General features: G+C 33.1%; 1 pseudogene; it reads left to right on the top strand.

Moving 5' to 3' along the window:
- Window positions 1-1457: 1457 nt before the first annotated feature.
- LOC134364531 (high mobility group protein B1-like) lies at window positions 1458-2080 on the top strand (annotated as a pseudogene).
- The last annotated feature ends 15420 nt before the right edge of the window (window positions 2081-17500 follow it).

The following is a 17500-nucleotide window of genomic DNA, read 5'->3' as shown; positions in this document are numbered from 1 at the left end:
CTCATAGAGCTGTAAAACACAAAGAGTAAACACTAATGTAAACTACTGACTTTAGTTAATAAATATTAATGTAATAGTGTTGATTCATCATTTGTAACAACTGTACCACACCAGTGCAAGACTTTTGAATAACTGGAGAAAAGGAGGATAGGGGGAGAGGAAATATATGGGAACTCTGAACTTTCCACTCAATATTTCTGTAAATATGAAACCTCTCTAAAAATAGACTATCAATAAATAGAAAAATAATATCCAATTATGTGCAATATATACATGATGCATCTTAATTTTAATGATGTAGAAAGTTTGAAGTATAATTATTAACAAAAACAAACAATATTATAGGAGACTAGACAAATGCATTAAAATGCTTATTGAATAGAGTTATTACACTCTAATGAAAATAGCTCCCCCTACCCATATCGATTTGACTGTGAAAAACATGTTGAGCAAAAATTAAATGATTGAAAAATCATGATTCTATTTATATAAAGGCATTGAGAAACTTAGATGCTTAGATAAATAGTTTAAAGTAAACACTAACATGCTAAACCCACAAATAAATAAATAATATTAAGGATAGTGATTATCTTTAGGGGATTAGAAAGAAGGAAGAGTTTGGAGAGAGTTTCACAGGGGTTCCAAATTTTATGGTAATGTTCTGTTTCATAATATTTAATATCATGTTTGCTGGGTATGAAAATAATTTATTATTATTACAACTGTGTATATTTTGCAGATACATTTGTCATTCATTAAATAGTGTATTAAATTCACTTTAATGAAAAAAAAAAGGGAAAATGTAGTGGAATACCAGCAAAACCTAAAACAAAAATCTTTTACACAATTGAATGTAGTCCTCCCTCGGTGTCTGTGGGGGATTGGTTCCAGAATTCCACATGGAAACCAAAATCCAGGGATACGCAGATTTCTTTTATAAAATGGCACAGTATTTGCATATAACCTATGCACATCCTCTTGTGTACTTTAAATCATCTCTAGATTACTTCTAACCCCTAATATAATGTAAATACTATGAAAATAGTTGTCATACTATATTTTTATTTGTATTATTTTTTATTGTTGCTTTTTTATTGTTTTTGTTCTGAATATTTTTGATAAGTGGTAGGTTGAATATTCAGATGTGGAACCCATGTATACAGAGGGCCAATTTGTTTGTAAAGACTGTTGTATTAATAATCCTGACATCAGTTGCTAAAACAGGCTCCATTCCTTAAATCCAAAATATGCATAAATATTTAATTTGTGATCTGGAAATTTAACGGAAATTACTGAAAAATTCAATGTAGGTTTCAGAGCAGAGGGAATGAGGAGGCTGTGTCTGGCTCCCCCTCTCACAGCCATTGCAGTACGATGAGGTCCATAGAGACAGCGCCCTGTCAAGTGAGAGCCAGGCACTGGGCGACTCCGTGCCTCACGGAGAAAAATAACTAAACATGAGCAAAGGAGATCCTAAGAAGCCGAGAGGCAAAGTATCATCATAAGCATTCTTTGTGCAAACTTGCCGGGAAGAGCGCAAGAGGAAGCACCCAGATGCTTCATTTATCTTTTCAAAGTTTTCTAAAAGGTGCTCAGAGAGGTGGAAGAGCAATTCTGCTAAAGAGAAAGGAAAATTTGAAGACATGGCAAAGGCGGACAAGGCCTGTTATGAAAGAGAAATGAAAACCTATATCCCTCCTAAAGGGGAAGCAAAAAAGTTCAAGAATCCCAATGCACCCAAGAGGCCTCCTTCAGCCATTTTCTTGTTCTGTTCTGAGTATCAGCCAAAAAATCAAAGGAGAATATCCCAGACTACCCACTGGCGATGTTGCAAAGAAACTGGGAGAGATGTGGACACCACTGCTGCAGATGACAAGCGGCCTTATGCAAAGAAGGCTGCTCTGCTGAAGGAAAAATGTGAACAGGGTATTGCTGCACACCAAGCTAAAGGAAAGCCTGATGCAGCAAAAAGGGGAGCTGTCAAGGCTAAAAAATGAAAGAAGGACAAGAGGAAGATGTGAAGGATGAAGAGGATTAGGAGGAGGAAGAGGAAGAAGATGAAGATGATTATGATGTATAAGTTGGTTCTAGCACAGTTTTTTTTTTTTTTTTCTAGTCTGTAAAGTATTTAACCCCCTGTACACAACTCACTCCTCTTCAAGAGACAAATTGAAATTTAAGGTTGTTTAAGATTTGTTTTTAAATTGTAGTGCCTTTTTTTTTTTTTTTTTGTATAGTTAACACATTATTGAATGTGTCTTTAGACGGTTCTGTCCTAGTGGTATTTTCATTAGCCACTAACCTTGCCTGGTACAGTGTAGAGGTTGTAAATTGGTATGAAAATTTAAAGCAGATTCTTGGTGAACAGCACAAATTAGTTGTATATGGGGATGGAAGTTTTTTCATCTTTAGTTGTCTTTGACGCAACTTATACGAAATAATTGTTATTCTGTTAACTGAACACCACCCTGTGATTGCAAAAAATAAAAATAAAAATAAAAAAGGTGCAGCAGTTTTGTTGACGTTCTGAATGCTTCTAAGTAAATACAAAAATCCATTTTTTCTAAGTAAAAAAAAAATCCAATGTGAAGTCAGCTTTGGTAATTATGCTTGTTTTGCATATTGATACCCTTAAATATCAAATAAGTATTTAATGTAATTATCTTTTTAATGTAACTGCTTTATGGGAATATAATTCACAAACCATACAATTCACCTATTTAAAATGTTGAATTTAGTTGTTTTTAGTATATTAACAGATATGCAGTATAACCACAGTAAATTTTAGAGCTTTCCCACTGTTCCGAAAAGGAAATCTGTACTCATTAGCAGTGACTCACAAGCCATTTGTATATCTTCTTTCAAGAAATGTCTATTTATATCATTTATCCATTGTTTATTGGCTAATTTTTCTTTTTCACTGTTGAGTTATGATTTCTTTACATATTTTAAATACAAGTTCCTATCAGATATATGGTTGCAGATAATTTATCTTATTATATGGGACTTTTCACTTCCTTCATGGTATTATTGGAACATAAAAGTATTTAATTTTGATGAAATCTAATTTATCTATGTTTTCTTTTTTCACTTGTGCTTTTGATATCATGTCTAAGAAAGCTTTACCTAATCCAAGATCATGAAGATTTACTGATATATTTTCTTCTAAGACCTTTATATTTTAACTCTTACATTTAGACCTGTGATTCACTTTGAGCTAATTTTTGTGTAGGTCTGAGAAAGGCGCCAGTCATTCTTTTTCAAACGGATGCCCATTTATCCTAGCATAATTTGTTTGAAAGACTGTTGTTTCCCAATTGAATTGTCTAGGAGCCCTTACTGAAAATCAATTGACCATGAATGTGAGGGCTGATTTCTAGACTCTCCACTGAATTCTATCGATACGTGTATCTTTATTTAGGTATAAACTATTTTTATTACTGTAACTTCATATTCAGTTTTGAAATCAGAAGTTTCAGTTCTCCAAATTTATTTTTCTTTTATAAGGTTGTTTTGGCTGTTTTTGGTTTCTTGAATTTCTTATATGACTTTTAGAACCAGCTTGTGAATTTGTTTATTTTCTGTTTCTTCCTTTCTTTCTTTTCTTCTTTTTCCTTCCTTCCTTTCTCATTCTTTCTTTTGCCTATAGCACCCTGTACCCAGGCAGTCTCTCATCCAAGTACTAACAAGGCCAGAACCTGTTTAACTTTCATGTTCAGAAGAGATTGGACGTATTTGGGGTGGTATAGCCGTAAACAGCTTGTAAATTAAAAGAAAAAAAAAATAGATGAGATTTTGTGAATCAGTTTGAGGAGTGTTGCTACATTAAATATATTGACTTTTTTCAGAAATATGGAATATCATTTTTAGGTCTTATTTTCAACATTGTTTTATAGATTCCAGAGTGTAAGTTTTTAACTTTATGTTGTTAAATTTATTGTCAAGAACTTTTTATTCACTTTAATGCTATTCTAGATAGAATTATTTCTTAATTTCTTTTTTGGGTTGTTCATTTATAATATATAGAAATAGAATTTTTTTTTTTTTTTTTTTTTTTTTTTTTTTTGTATATTGAGCTTGCACTCTTCAACCTTTGGAATTCATTTGTTAGGCCTTTTATTTTCTGTATGTGTGGATTTATTTTTATTTTTCTATATACAAGATTATGCCATCTACTAATAGAAATAGTTTTATTTCTTTTTCAAGTTGGATACATTTTATTATTTCTTTTTCTTGCTTTATTGGCCTGGCAAGAGCTGACATTCTTCTCTTGTTCCTGATCTTACAAGCAAAGCATTCATACTTTCTTCACTAAGTATAAGTTTAGCCTTGGATTTTCATAGATGCCTACTATAAGACTAAGAAGGTTCCTTTCATTCTTAGTTAATTCAGTGTTTATATCATAAATTATGAATTTCGTTAAATTATTTTTCTGTGCCTATTGAGATGACAATGTAGATTTTGTCTTTTCTCTAGTCACATGTTGTACTACATTATTTTGATTTGGGGATGTTATACTAACATTGCACTCCTGGGATAAATCCCACTTGATCATGGTGTATAATCTTTTTTATATGCTGCTGGATTCAGTTTGCTAGTATTTTTTCTGGAGTTGAATATCTCATGTAATTTATTGACTGCTGTACTGAAAGTGAAAAACAGAATCCTTGTATGGGTATCAAAGCATGATTTCAACTGAATACATATAGCTCTCATACCATTAGAAAGTTAAAAAATTGTACTCAAATCCTAAGTTGGGGGACAATTTGTATTGGTTACACTGGTTTGCAGTTACATTTTGTAATTTTTGGGTTTTTTTTTTTTTTTTGCTATCAGGGAAATACTGGACTCAGAGAATGATTTGGGAAGTTCTCCCTCCTCTTACATTTTTTGAAAGAGGTTGTGAGTAATTGTTATTAATTTTTCTTTGTATGTTCAGTAAAAGTCACCAAAAAGCCATCTGAACCTTGGCTTTTCTTGGAAGTTTTCAAATTATTGATTTGAACTCTTTACTTGTTATATATCTATTAAGATTTCCTTTTTCTTCTTGGGTCATTTTCAGGGTTTGTGTCTTTCTAGGAGTTTTCATTTCACCTAAGTTGTCTAATTTGTTCACATACAGTTGTTCGTAATATTCCTTTATAGCCCTTTTTATTTCTGGCAGGTCAGTAGTAATGACCCTTCTTTTATTTCTGGCTTTAGTGATTTGAATCTTCCCTATTTTTTTTCTTGGTCAGTCAGCTAAGGCTATGAGGGATCATATGGGAACTCTCTATACTGTCTATTCAATTTTTCTGAAGACATTAAACTGTTTAACATAGTTATCTTAACCTAATGCTGCTTAATATATATTTTACAAATGTATATGTATATATTATATAATATATATATGCAAAATAGACACATCACCAAAGAAGATAATAGAATAGCTAATTACCACATGAAAACATGTTTACTTATTAGGGAAATTCAAATCAACACCACAATAAATTACCACCACACACACACCCATGCACACACACACCCCCAAACACACACACACTACATGTTTATAATCAAGCGATTGACAATATTCATCATTGGTGATGATGTATAAAAACTGAAATTTTCATGTACTGTTGGTGGTAATATGAAATGGTATGGACATTTTTGAGAAGAATTTGACAATCTCTCAGAAGGTTACATGGTTACTTTGCTCCTAATTATCTACCCATGAGGAATGAAAACATTTCTCCATGCAAATAATTGTAATGCTGTACTATCAGTATCACCATAAAAACCAATACCTAGAACAATCTAGATAGCCTTCAACCGAGAAGTGGATAAAATAAAATATCATACATTATATCATATCATACATTATATTCATACATTATATTATTATTCAACAATAAAAGGAATAGACTACTGATGTATGCATCAACGTGATTGAACCTCAAATACATGTGCTAAGTTAAAGAAGCTGCACAAAAAACCCCCGATATACTAGAAAAAGTGAAGTTTTAGTCATAGATTGCCAGTCAGTGGTTGTCTTGGGCTGGCTGTTGAAGAAGAAATTTACTGCAAAGGGACATAACAGAAACTGGGGAAGGGGATGATAGCTGTGTTCCAAAAGTGGATTGCTGTAATGGTTATGCAACTGTAAAAACTTAATAAATATTTATAAGTGGCAAATTTTACAATATACAAATTGCATATGTCAATTATACCTAAATTAAAGACATAATAATAACAAAAACAAAAATGGAAAGGGAAGCTACAGAAATATTCACAATACTATGAGGGAAACCAGTGAAGGTAAATATTTACACAATAGTTTGGGGGCAGGGGTCAATAAAATAGGAAATAAATTCAAAAATATGCCTGAAGTATTCACAGAAAAATAAACTCCAATTTTACATAATATGAAATAAATATATTACCTAAAATATTCACACACACACACACACACACACACACACACACACACACACAAATCATCTCTTAATACTTGGCTGTTCTGCAAGTGTTCCTTTCTCTGTAGCTATTCTCAAAGCTCTCTCAGCAAATCATACCTAGAAAATGTCTGTTACTAGCATTTAGCAGTGCTTAAGCGAAGGATTTCTCAAAGGCACCTATAGAACAATTTGTAACAGTGGATTTTTTCAGTTTTAAGTTTATACCAATACATATCTTTAAAACAAAGAATGTTGGTACCCAAGAAGTTACTTCTTCACATATAAGTTCAAACTGTGTATAAACTCTTTCTGTGTGTGTGTGTTTTCAAGTGTACTTAATGCATTTATGACTGCATTGTACTGAAAGAACTTTAAAATTTCAGTTCTAAGAGTGACATAAAATAGCCTATAAAAACAACTCCCTATTTTTCTAGATGAGAAAACTGGTCTAGAAATTTGAAATGTCTTACCCAAGGGCAAGTTCAGTTAAGAAAAGAATCTAGGTCTCTTGACTTAATTAAATATCTCCTACTTTATTTTTCCTCTAGATTACTTTCAGTTAATTCTGATTACCCTAAAATATGGAATGAATTCAGCAATATCTGAATTTCCTACTCATAACTGAAGCAAAAGTAATACTGAGTTTTGCTCTCACAATTGTTGCAAATTCAAGAGCTAAATAACAGTTAGGGAAAGATTATATTTCATTTAAGCCCATCCTTCTTAGCCTGAAGGAGGTGACATGTGATACTCATTGGATGATTCCTATGGAATTCTTGTTAATTTCTCAATGAGAAACTTTTGAGATGAATAATATTAATATGTGTTAAAGAAGCTAGATTCTTTTTCCTGGAACATTGCAGTATAGGACAAAACAAACCCGTAATAGAAGCAAACTATGAACAGCATTGAAAAATAGCAAAAAAGTATTAGTATTACTAAGAGTCAATATTTATATTGTGCTTATTATACCCCATGCATAATCTAAAATTCTTTATTTTCTCAGGTAATCTCCAAAATAGGACATTGGTGTTGCAATATAATTCACATAAGTATTATCAACAAAACTAATTCTACATGGATGCTGTAAATGATTTAAAGACACTGAAAATTCTGGTTGAGATCCCTTAGCTGGTGTGGCAGAGAAAACTTAATAGCAGGAGTCCACAATATAAAACACATTTGAGGTTATATCATGAAGTGGAAAGATGGCTGACTTAAAAGGCCTGGGTTTCAATTCCAATCTTGGCCTTGAACAAATAATTTGCTCTCTCTGGGAATCAAATACCAGCTGTAAAATGTGCCTCTATTTGCCTCTCAGGATTAGAAAGAGGCATATATAAATGCCTATATAAGACTCTTCATATATAAAAATCACTATATAAAACACTTTTCAAGCATACGGTAATGCTACAATACACTCTATTTAGGGGATTAATTGAGGAAAGCCCTTTATCGGAAAACGACAACAAAAAAAAAGCAAACCTTTCCAAATGCTTGCTAGATTCCAAGAGCTCATGAAAAACAAGACTCCATATTTTACCTTTTAAAATACAATTACTGCAACCCCAACGAAGGGAAGCATCACAGATTAGACTGCTGTAAACTGTTCAACATTAGTCAAATCTGGGATCATTTGCACGCCAAGTTTGAAATTTTTGTGGTATCTACATAGCACCTTATGCTCTTTTTTTGTTGTTACTTCTATAGTAACATTAAGTAAACATTTTAACTTAAACTTGTCCTGAGAAGTAAATTGTGAAACTGTTTACTTAATATACAAATTATATTTTCAACCATGTAATTATACAAAATAGAGGGCTATGCACATTTGTTTCATTTTTTAAATTTTCCTTTTTTAAAGAGACTATTCACATAATTAGTACACATTTAAAAAAGTGAAAAAGGGCACACAGAAACAGCAATTTTCTCTCCCTCCAGCCATGTGTATCCTCTCCCCAGAGGAAACACTGTCAAAGTTTTTGTTTGTATCAAAGGTCCTGTGTATCCTTGCAGATATATTCTAGATATGGAAACTTTTAATTTTAAAATCTTCAATCAAATTGACTTTTTAAATAGAACTTGTATTCCAGCCATTAGTGCGTGTCACTGCCTGTTCTGGGATTTTCTCACCAGTCTGATACTAAAAATCTTTAAAATCGTTCCTCCCACTTCTGGGTAACATGGATATCAGATCTTTGCATGTTGTATTAGTTGAAAATATTTTATCTCTTAAATTAGTTTATTGGTGTTTAACTATCAATTTCTAAACATTTTATCTATTCTAAACTAGATATTGTGACCTGATACAGTTTTTGAGTGTTATGCTTATTACAGAATTACACTTATTTCCTGAATCTCTTAAATAACATTTTCAAAAAGAATTAACTTGCTTTATTTATTCAATATTATGTCTTTGAAATGTATTCATCTTAATGAAACACGTAGTGTAGTCATTTATTTTAAACCCTACGTAACATTTCTTTGTATGAACATAGCACAACTAAACCATTTTCCTGTTGAGACACATCTTTATTATTGCTTATAAGCACTGTATGTATACTAAATAATGTTTACAACATATATTAATTAAATTGATAATTTTAATTAATAATAATTAAGTTCTTTAGTTAATATATAATTAAAGAAGTTTGTTTGAACTACATCCACAGGTAAATAAATAGAACAATGCAGGTAACCTTAAAGCCCTTTGTGTGCCATTCCCTGGACATAATTCTCGTCTTAGTCACCACAGGTAACCACCATCAGGAGTTGTGGGATCATCATGTCCTTGCTTATCTTATAGTTTTAAACTCTATATTCCTAGATATGTACACTTACACTATACATTGTTCTCCTTCAGCTGTCTTTGAATAAAACACAATGAACACTCCTCTGACATGTCAGCCTAATATTTTTGAGTTTCTTTTTTTGTTGTGTAGAGTTCATACATTTTTATAATGAATCATATCCACTTTGTGTGTATTTTACAATGATTTACTCATGTATATGTTACAATTATGTATTCAATTGCTCTTGATCATTTTGGGTTATATAGTTCAAGCAGTGCCCTTATTGATTGCCCATCTGTATTTTCCTCTAGTAACATGCCAGTCTATTAACTGTTTTCACAGATGCCTGCAGGTCAGGGTTGTTTTGTTGCCTCTAGGGTTAGAGTAGTCATGTCCACTTCACCTACTTCACCTCCTATGCATAAGTGCTGCCATTTGGCCTTTGCTTTTCCAGAACATTATCATTCCCACTAACAACAGAAAGCCCAATTGTATGGAATCCTTCGCTCTGCCAACCCTTGCCTACAAGGACTACAACAACTATACATATCAGTGGTCCCCTGACTAGCAAAGTCCTTTTTGAATTAGTAAATGGTGTGTCTTCTAATAACCTGTCATTATGTGATCGATGGAGTTTGGATGTTTTGTCCTCCCAAAACTCATATGGAAATCTGATCCCCAATGTAGTAGTGTTGGAAGCTGTTTGAGTCATGGGGGTGGATCCCTCATGAATGGATTAATACTCTCACTAGGTGGGGGGATTAATGAGTGAGTTCTTGCTCTATTAGTTCCCACGAGAGCTCGTTGTTTAAAAAGACCTGGCACCTTCTCTCTCTCTCTTGCTTCCGCTCGCCATGTGATCTGCTTGTACCTGCCGGCTGCCTGCTGCTTTCCACCATGAGTAGAAGCAGCCTGAGGCCCGTGCCAGATGCAGCTGTCCTAGAGTCATAAGCCAAATAAACCTCTTTTCCTTATAAATTACCCAGTCTCAGGTATTTCCATTATAGCAACACAAATGGACTAATACAGTGATAATTCTTTTTTAGCTTTTTAAACCCCTGTTCAATACCTATGAATTTTGGCTCCCAGTACATTTATGGCAAATCACCACTTTATTCTATGTTTCAGGAAACTAGGCTAGCAGCATAGTTCTGAATGTTCTTGCAGGACGTTAACTCCTGAGTCAAGAGAAAGTGCCCCCATATCTACAAACTGTCCCTTATCTAGATTTATGTTCTGTATTTTCCTTGGTCCAACACCTTCAAGATCCATTCCCGGGAATATTCTTTTGTCTCATCTTAATATATATTAGCAATATCCTGCAGCTTTTTTTTTCTGAAAAGGAGCATGTGGGGATGAAAATACATCAGGACAAATCTGGAGGAGAGAAATATTTCTTAATTTCCAGTAAAAGGAGTCTTTTTGTGGTTGTCGTGGGGGTTAATAATTTCAAGTTTTGTTGTTTTCTGCCTACATAGTGCTCTTTGTAGTATTTTTACATTGTGGAATTTCTGGTGTTTTCTCTATAACCTAATATGTGACCAAATTTTGTAACCATTCCATGGCACTTCAGTAACATATTTTCTATTCTCAGTTTATGCAGTTTGATAAATATCCATAAGGTCAACCTGATTTATAATGTTATTTAGGTCATCTGTCTGCTTAAAAATTTTGTCTGGCTCATCTGTCTTGTACTAAGAATAATGTATTAATGTCTCTTGTTATTAGATGTTTCTGTTTATGCCTCTGTATATCATCAAATTCCTGCTTCCAAAAAGTACTTACTATGTGAAGTTGTACGTAGATATTCATAAGTTTTATACCTTTCTTATGACTGTGGCAGGTAACATTAGAAGGTACTTTTCTTTTTCACAATTGTTATTTTTAGCTAGAATTCTATCTACATAAGGATCACTACCTCTTCTTACTTTTTGTTTCTATTTGACTTGTAAACTTTTACTCATGCCTTTATTTTTAGCTTTTCATAATTACTTTGCTATTGGTTTTTCATTTGTGCACAGGATCGGTTTTGCTTTGTGTGCCAAACTGAAATTTCTTCTAACAAAAAGAAAAGTGTGTTAGGACCATTCATATTTATTGATATGATAGAATATTTGGTGTCAATTCTGTAATAATATAATTATGTGACAAGTTTATTTACTATGTTTCTTTCTCTACATGGTATGTATTCTTTTCTCTTTATATTTCTATGTCTATAGAAAATAAAAATTACCTATGTTATTAATATAAACACATTTATGATTTATATGTTTATAATTTATGTGTTTTGTTTGGGTTTCTAATTTATTTGCTTTGCATTCGGGCTTATTACGGTTTGATTGTATTCTTTAAATTCTACCAATTGTCTCTACAAACATCAGTGATTTTTCTACTTTTCGATTTTTCTTTTCTGCGCCCGTTACTTGTTGCATTATTTTTTACTTTGTCAGAGCATAGATACATATATAGATAGATAATATTTGGACATTGGGCATCCACCTTGTCCACACCTTTGTTTTAGTCTTAGAATTATATTTATATACGCTAAAATTCTCACTGGCAGTTCTTTTGCTGATGTTTTCTCTGGCATTATTGTATTGGATGACTCTCATTCTCTAGTGGATTCCCCGAGAGGAGCTGAGGAATGCAGAATTACCTCATTTCTTGCATTTTAAAAATTGCTTTTATATCCTTGAGCTTATAGAATAGCTTGACTGGATATATAGAACTTACTTCAAATTTCTTTTATGAGTTTGTTTTGTTTTGTTTTGTTTTGTTTTTAATCAGGCCCCATCATGGCATTAGTTTGTATATTGTTTCTGAAATGTCTGGAGTCAGTCTAATATTTCTTTGTTTGCCTGGAGACCTTGAGAAACTTTTATTTTTCCTTTATATTTGAAACCAAATAGATCATTTGTTACGCCTTGGAGTTGATCTTTCTGATGTAATTTGTTCAGGTAACCTGTATATCCTTTGAGTATGCAGAATTAGGTCTTTGTTTCAGGAAAGTTTTGTCAAATTAACATTAAAATATTAATTTAGTTTTGTTTATTTTGCTTTGCATTGTTTCAGTTTTCTTCTTCCGGAAATCAATAACATATATATTTTTTCTATTTTCCTGTTTTTCATTTCCACCACAATCTCTTTGACTTTTTACTTTTTTGCCTAATTTTAATTCTCTTGGTGGTCTTAACTGCTGCATTTCAGTGTGTCTTACTAAATTTCAAGTCTACTCCCTTTTGTCAATTTTTAGTTTAATTCTTATTTTTGTTATTTTTGTTATTTTTTTCTTTTTTAATTTCAATCAATATTGATTTCATATTTTTCTAAAAACTCATTTTAAATCTTTAAAATTATAAGTTTTGAAAGAATGTTTGATTCAGGATGATTTTTATATCACAGAATGCTTTTTTGAATATATTCACTATGGAGTTTGTCTTACAGTTTTCTTTTGCTTAATTGTTATATTGCGGTGGTGTTGATTTAATGTGTGTATTTTTTCTAATTTTTCTGTTAATAATTAAGTACGTGTTTGCCTTTTTCTGGTGATTTACATGTTGGGATGATTGCAATATCCTTAGCTCAGTGGTGCCCTCTTTTGGCAGTATAAAGAATCCAGATACTTTACTGAATATATTATATGTACCAGGGATAGCTCATATTTCTTTAATTTTTTTTTGGTTTTCTTTTGTCTTGGAAGATACTAATTTTTGCCTCTTTCCTCTCTCCCTAGTCTTTCACCACCTGTATAAGTCTACTAGTGTTTCCATAACAAAATAACACAAACTGAATGGATTAAGCCACAGAAATTTATGTTCTCACAGTTCCAGAGGACAGAAATCCAAGATGAAGGTGTCAGGTCTCGTTTCTCCTGAGTACTCCCTCTTTGGCTTGCAGATGGCCATCTTCTTGCTTTGTCTTCACATGGCCTTCTCTCTTTTGCACACGCCCCTGGTGTCTCTTCCTGTTCTTAGAAATACACTGATCCTATAGGATCAGGGCTGCACCTTTATGACCTCATTTAACCTTAATTACCTCTTTAGAGATCCTATCTTTAAATGCAGTAACACTGGGGTGAGGGATTTAACATATGAATTTTGTGCAATACAGTTCAATCCCCAACATCAACCTATTTCTGAAGTATACCTCTTCCTTCTGTTTGGCACTTTTTTCTAAAACTCTGTGTGTTTGAAATTTTGTCACATCAAAACTCATATACTTTACTGTTGAAGTATAATTAACATACATTAAACTGCACATATTTAATATATATATATATATATATATATATATACACACACAACTTGATACCTTATGACAGAGCTTTTAAACTACCATCACAGTGAAGATAAAGAAGTTATCCATTTCCCCCTGCCAACAAAAAAAGTTTCTTTGTGCACCCTTTGTAATCTCTCTTTCACATCTCTCTCTGCTATCGCCATCCTGATTTCCAGGCAACTGCTGATCTGCTTTCTGAAACTACTGTAACGATGCATTAATCTGCTTTTTTACAAATGTCATCTCAAGTGTATTGTGCATACGTACTCTTTTTTTCTGACTTCTTACGTAAGCATAATTTGAGATTTTTTCCATGTTATCACACACATCAATAGTCCTTTCCTTTTTATTGCTGCATAGTATTTAATTATATGCATATTACAGTAATCTGTTGCTATGAACATTCATGTTTTTGTCCATATATGAATATATGAGTCATCTAATCTATATGCCCGAGAGTGTAATGACTGGGTCATATACTGAGGCATGTTTAAATGTTTATGAAACTGCTGACCTCTCTTTGCATATTGCCTCTTCCTTTTCTCTCTATTTTTTCCTGGGAAAGTCTGCTTCCTTCAAATTACATTCCTCAATTATATATTAAATTATTTCTTCTGGTAGATATTTAGCTATTTCTTTGAGTCTTTGTGTATGGCTTTATTCAAAGAGCAGATGCTTTTAACGTGATAATAGATCAGATAGAAAAGAATATGTGCAAAAACAAAAAGGCTAATATTTGATATAACAATACTATACTTACAAATTGTCCAACAGAATGTCTGGCATAATAGTGTGTATGGTAGAAATTTTTGCCTTTTTGCTCATGTTTTTATTTCACAACAATTGTGACAATTATAATCAGTATACTGTTAGCTAACGTGTATTGAAAAACTTCTAATGTGTTGTCTCACTTAATCTACAGAGCCACCCTGTGCAGGGATGCCTTACTATTTCCCACTTTCTGATTCTTATGAATGTTAAATAAATCTTCCAAGGTTATAAACTCTCTCCAACTGGAAGTTTCAGATCCAACTGACTTTAAGGTCCTTATATTTCACCACACTACATCAGGGTTCCCAATTCAGAGCCCTAATTTCTTTTATATCTCACAATGATAGGCTTGACCCCTATATACCTCGGTGGCCAATGAGATCACATAGCTGCCCGTCCCATATGGGGAGTAGAAAACTTCCTATGGGATGTGGTTGATGAATAATGTATATTAAAAAAAGACCCACCAAATATGTGCTCAAATGTCTACTATTATTGTCACATTTATTTTTATAAATACTCTGTTAAAATGAATGTTAGATATTGCAAAGCAGAGGAAGACACTGATTTTTTTAGCATGGGATTTTTTTTATTTTTAACTTTGGGAAAGCAGAAGATTTCACACTGGGCAGGTAATTTCTGATCAGGAGATGAACTGGCAAAATGTCACAAAATAGGAAACAGGATCCTAAGTCCAACCTGAGAGTGTTTGCTGGGAGATTGCTTGTGGGGATCAGATAAGGGATCCGGGAAGGAGAAACTGGAGTGTAGAGGACGTCTCTGAGGACACGCTTCATTATTTTGCCTAAGGTTAGTTCCTGTCTGAGTGTGAAATTCATAGCTAAGACAATTATTTTGATGGCTTTACTTCTCTAACCACCTTCATCTTAATAAAATAACATTGGTTTTGTCTATTCATTATTGTCTTCCTAGTGTTGAATAATTTGTATAATGAAAATAAAATTTGGAAATTCTATGAATTTTCAGTGGGAGGCTAGAATTCTAAATAACATTATTTCCCATTAAGCAGCTAAAAAGAAATTCAATCTAACTTTCAGTGAAAGCCCTTTTGTTATTTTGTTCCACAGGTCCTCAAAATAAACACACCTAAATAGGAACGATTGTACCAGATGTAATAATATTGTTTATCTACTATATTTGATAGGAGCCAGATGGCAAAGCTTTGAAGATGAAATGATTCTGTGTGTGTGTGTGTGTGTGTGTGTGTGTGTGTGTGTGTGTGTGCGCATTTGTGTGTCCATATGTGTGATACATGGGAGCAAGCACAGGAATAAAAGAAATCTGTGAATGTTTTAGGTTGCATTTGGTAGTTTCCCTCTAATAACTGCGATGACGTTCTGTACTTCCTCCTAGTGAAGTTCAGTGCATAGAAATGAAAACATCAGAGAGGTCAAACAGCTTCATAAGAGAAAATGAGCTCAGTTGAAAGGCACGTATATAGTGCAGAATGGGGCACTGATGAGCCATTTGGCACTAACCTAAGTAAGAGGAATTAGAGATCATAATCCAAATGGAGTCCAGACCTCAGTGTGTAGGCAGCTATGCATAAAGAATATCATTTTAATTTACTTTGGTAAAAACTCTGAATATTGAGAAACAGAATCAATATGTGCTCCAAAGAGAACAAGGTATCTATTCTGCTGCTTCTCTCCTCACGCTGCCTCTTCAGTGCACTGATGCTGGAAATTCCCATTCACTTGCTAGGTATTTGGCTTGACAAGATGAGAATCTTGCTAAAACAAAATCTTCCTCTTATTTCTAATAGTTAAAGGTATAATTTTGTCACTTACACTTAGTATAAATTTTTTTCCCATTTTTATTGTGATAACATACAGATAACATAAAATTTACACCCTTCATTTTTAAGTGTACAGTTTAGTGATATTAAATGCATTCCTAGTATTGTACAACCATCACCACCACCCATAACTCTTTTTATTTTGTAAAACTAAAACTCTGTACCCATTAAACAATAACTCTCTATCATTCCCTTCCCCCAGCCCCTGGCAACTGTCATTCTATTTTAGAAACAGTTTTATATAAATGTTAAGTGAGGAGGGAAAAGATAGCATTAAGCTTCTGGACTTCTGAGATGGTAGAAGGGCCAGAGCATGAAGGAAAAGGAACTTACCATTTTAAATGATGGCTCTAGACCAAGAATTGCTTTAGGTGTTGAATTCTCCCAACAGTCTTGGGAGGTGCTTACTGCAAGTTTACAGATCAGGAAAATGATGCTATCTGTATGTGAAGTTTATGTTGTTATTAACAGATTATGAAAGCACAGCAGAAGTACCAAAAAAAATCACAGCAGAGAGAGGCTGGGACACTGAAAGATATATTTTACTTACAATAAATATCTGCGTGGGCAAGAGCCACTACCCAGCAGAACATAATACATTTGTGTGTCATAAGCCAGGTCCCCATTCATTATCCGTCATATAAGGCAATGAGTTACTTTTCGCTTTGCTATTCATGTCTTTTATCCAGTGTTTCAAAACAAGATAGAGATTTGCAGTAAGAGTTCTGAGTTGTCCGAGGGACATGGGGCTTTCCTACAATGCAGACCTTGGTTTCTCCTTCTTTAAGACCCCCCAGATGTGAACAAGGCAAAATTAGAATGGAGGCCCAAATTACCTCAGTGCGTAGGCAGCTGTGCATAAAGAATAGCATTTAATTTCCTTTAATAAAAATTCTGAATTCTTTTGGCAGCTTCCTAATTTACTGAATTCTGTTCCACTTGGAAGTTCAAAGCAATTTTATGAGATTTACTCTTTTTAATATTACTTTCTCATAACCCTGCTTGCTCTTAGCAGAAGTTAAAACAAATAAATAGTATATTAAGGTGTGAATGACTTGTAATACTAAGAATATAATGATTATGTCTTTTCTGAGTGACATGTTTCATTGTCAAAAGAAGAAAATAATATCTCGAGTTATCCCTGCACTTCAGAATTCACATATTATCAGTATTATCCACCCAAATCAGATCTAAAATGTTAGCTTCCAGTTTACTCCTAAGCACAGCTGAAAGTGTGTTGTGAAGCTATATCAGAGTGTAAGACTTCCTTTGTACCTATGACTTATTTAACTCAATTACCTTTCTTGGTTTAATTAAATCCTTACTCCCTCCAGGAAAACTTGAGCCCTAAGCTAGGAGAACCACTCTTCTCATGTTTTATTCATGGGACCATTTCATAACTT

The sequence above is a fragment of the Cynocephalus volans genome, chromosome 16, assembly GCF_027409185.1.
Source record: "Cynocephalus volans isolate mCynVol1 chromosome 16, mCynVol1.pri, whole genome shotgun sequence".
In the NCBI taxonomy this organism is placed as follows: domain Eukaryota; kingdom Metazoa; phylum Chordata; class Mammalia; order Dermoptera; family Cynocephalidae; genus Cynocephalus; species Cynocephalus volans.
Note: the sequence above shows the minus strand (reverse complement) of the source record. Positions and strands in the feature narration are given on the sequence as shown.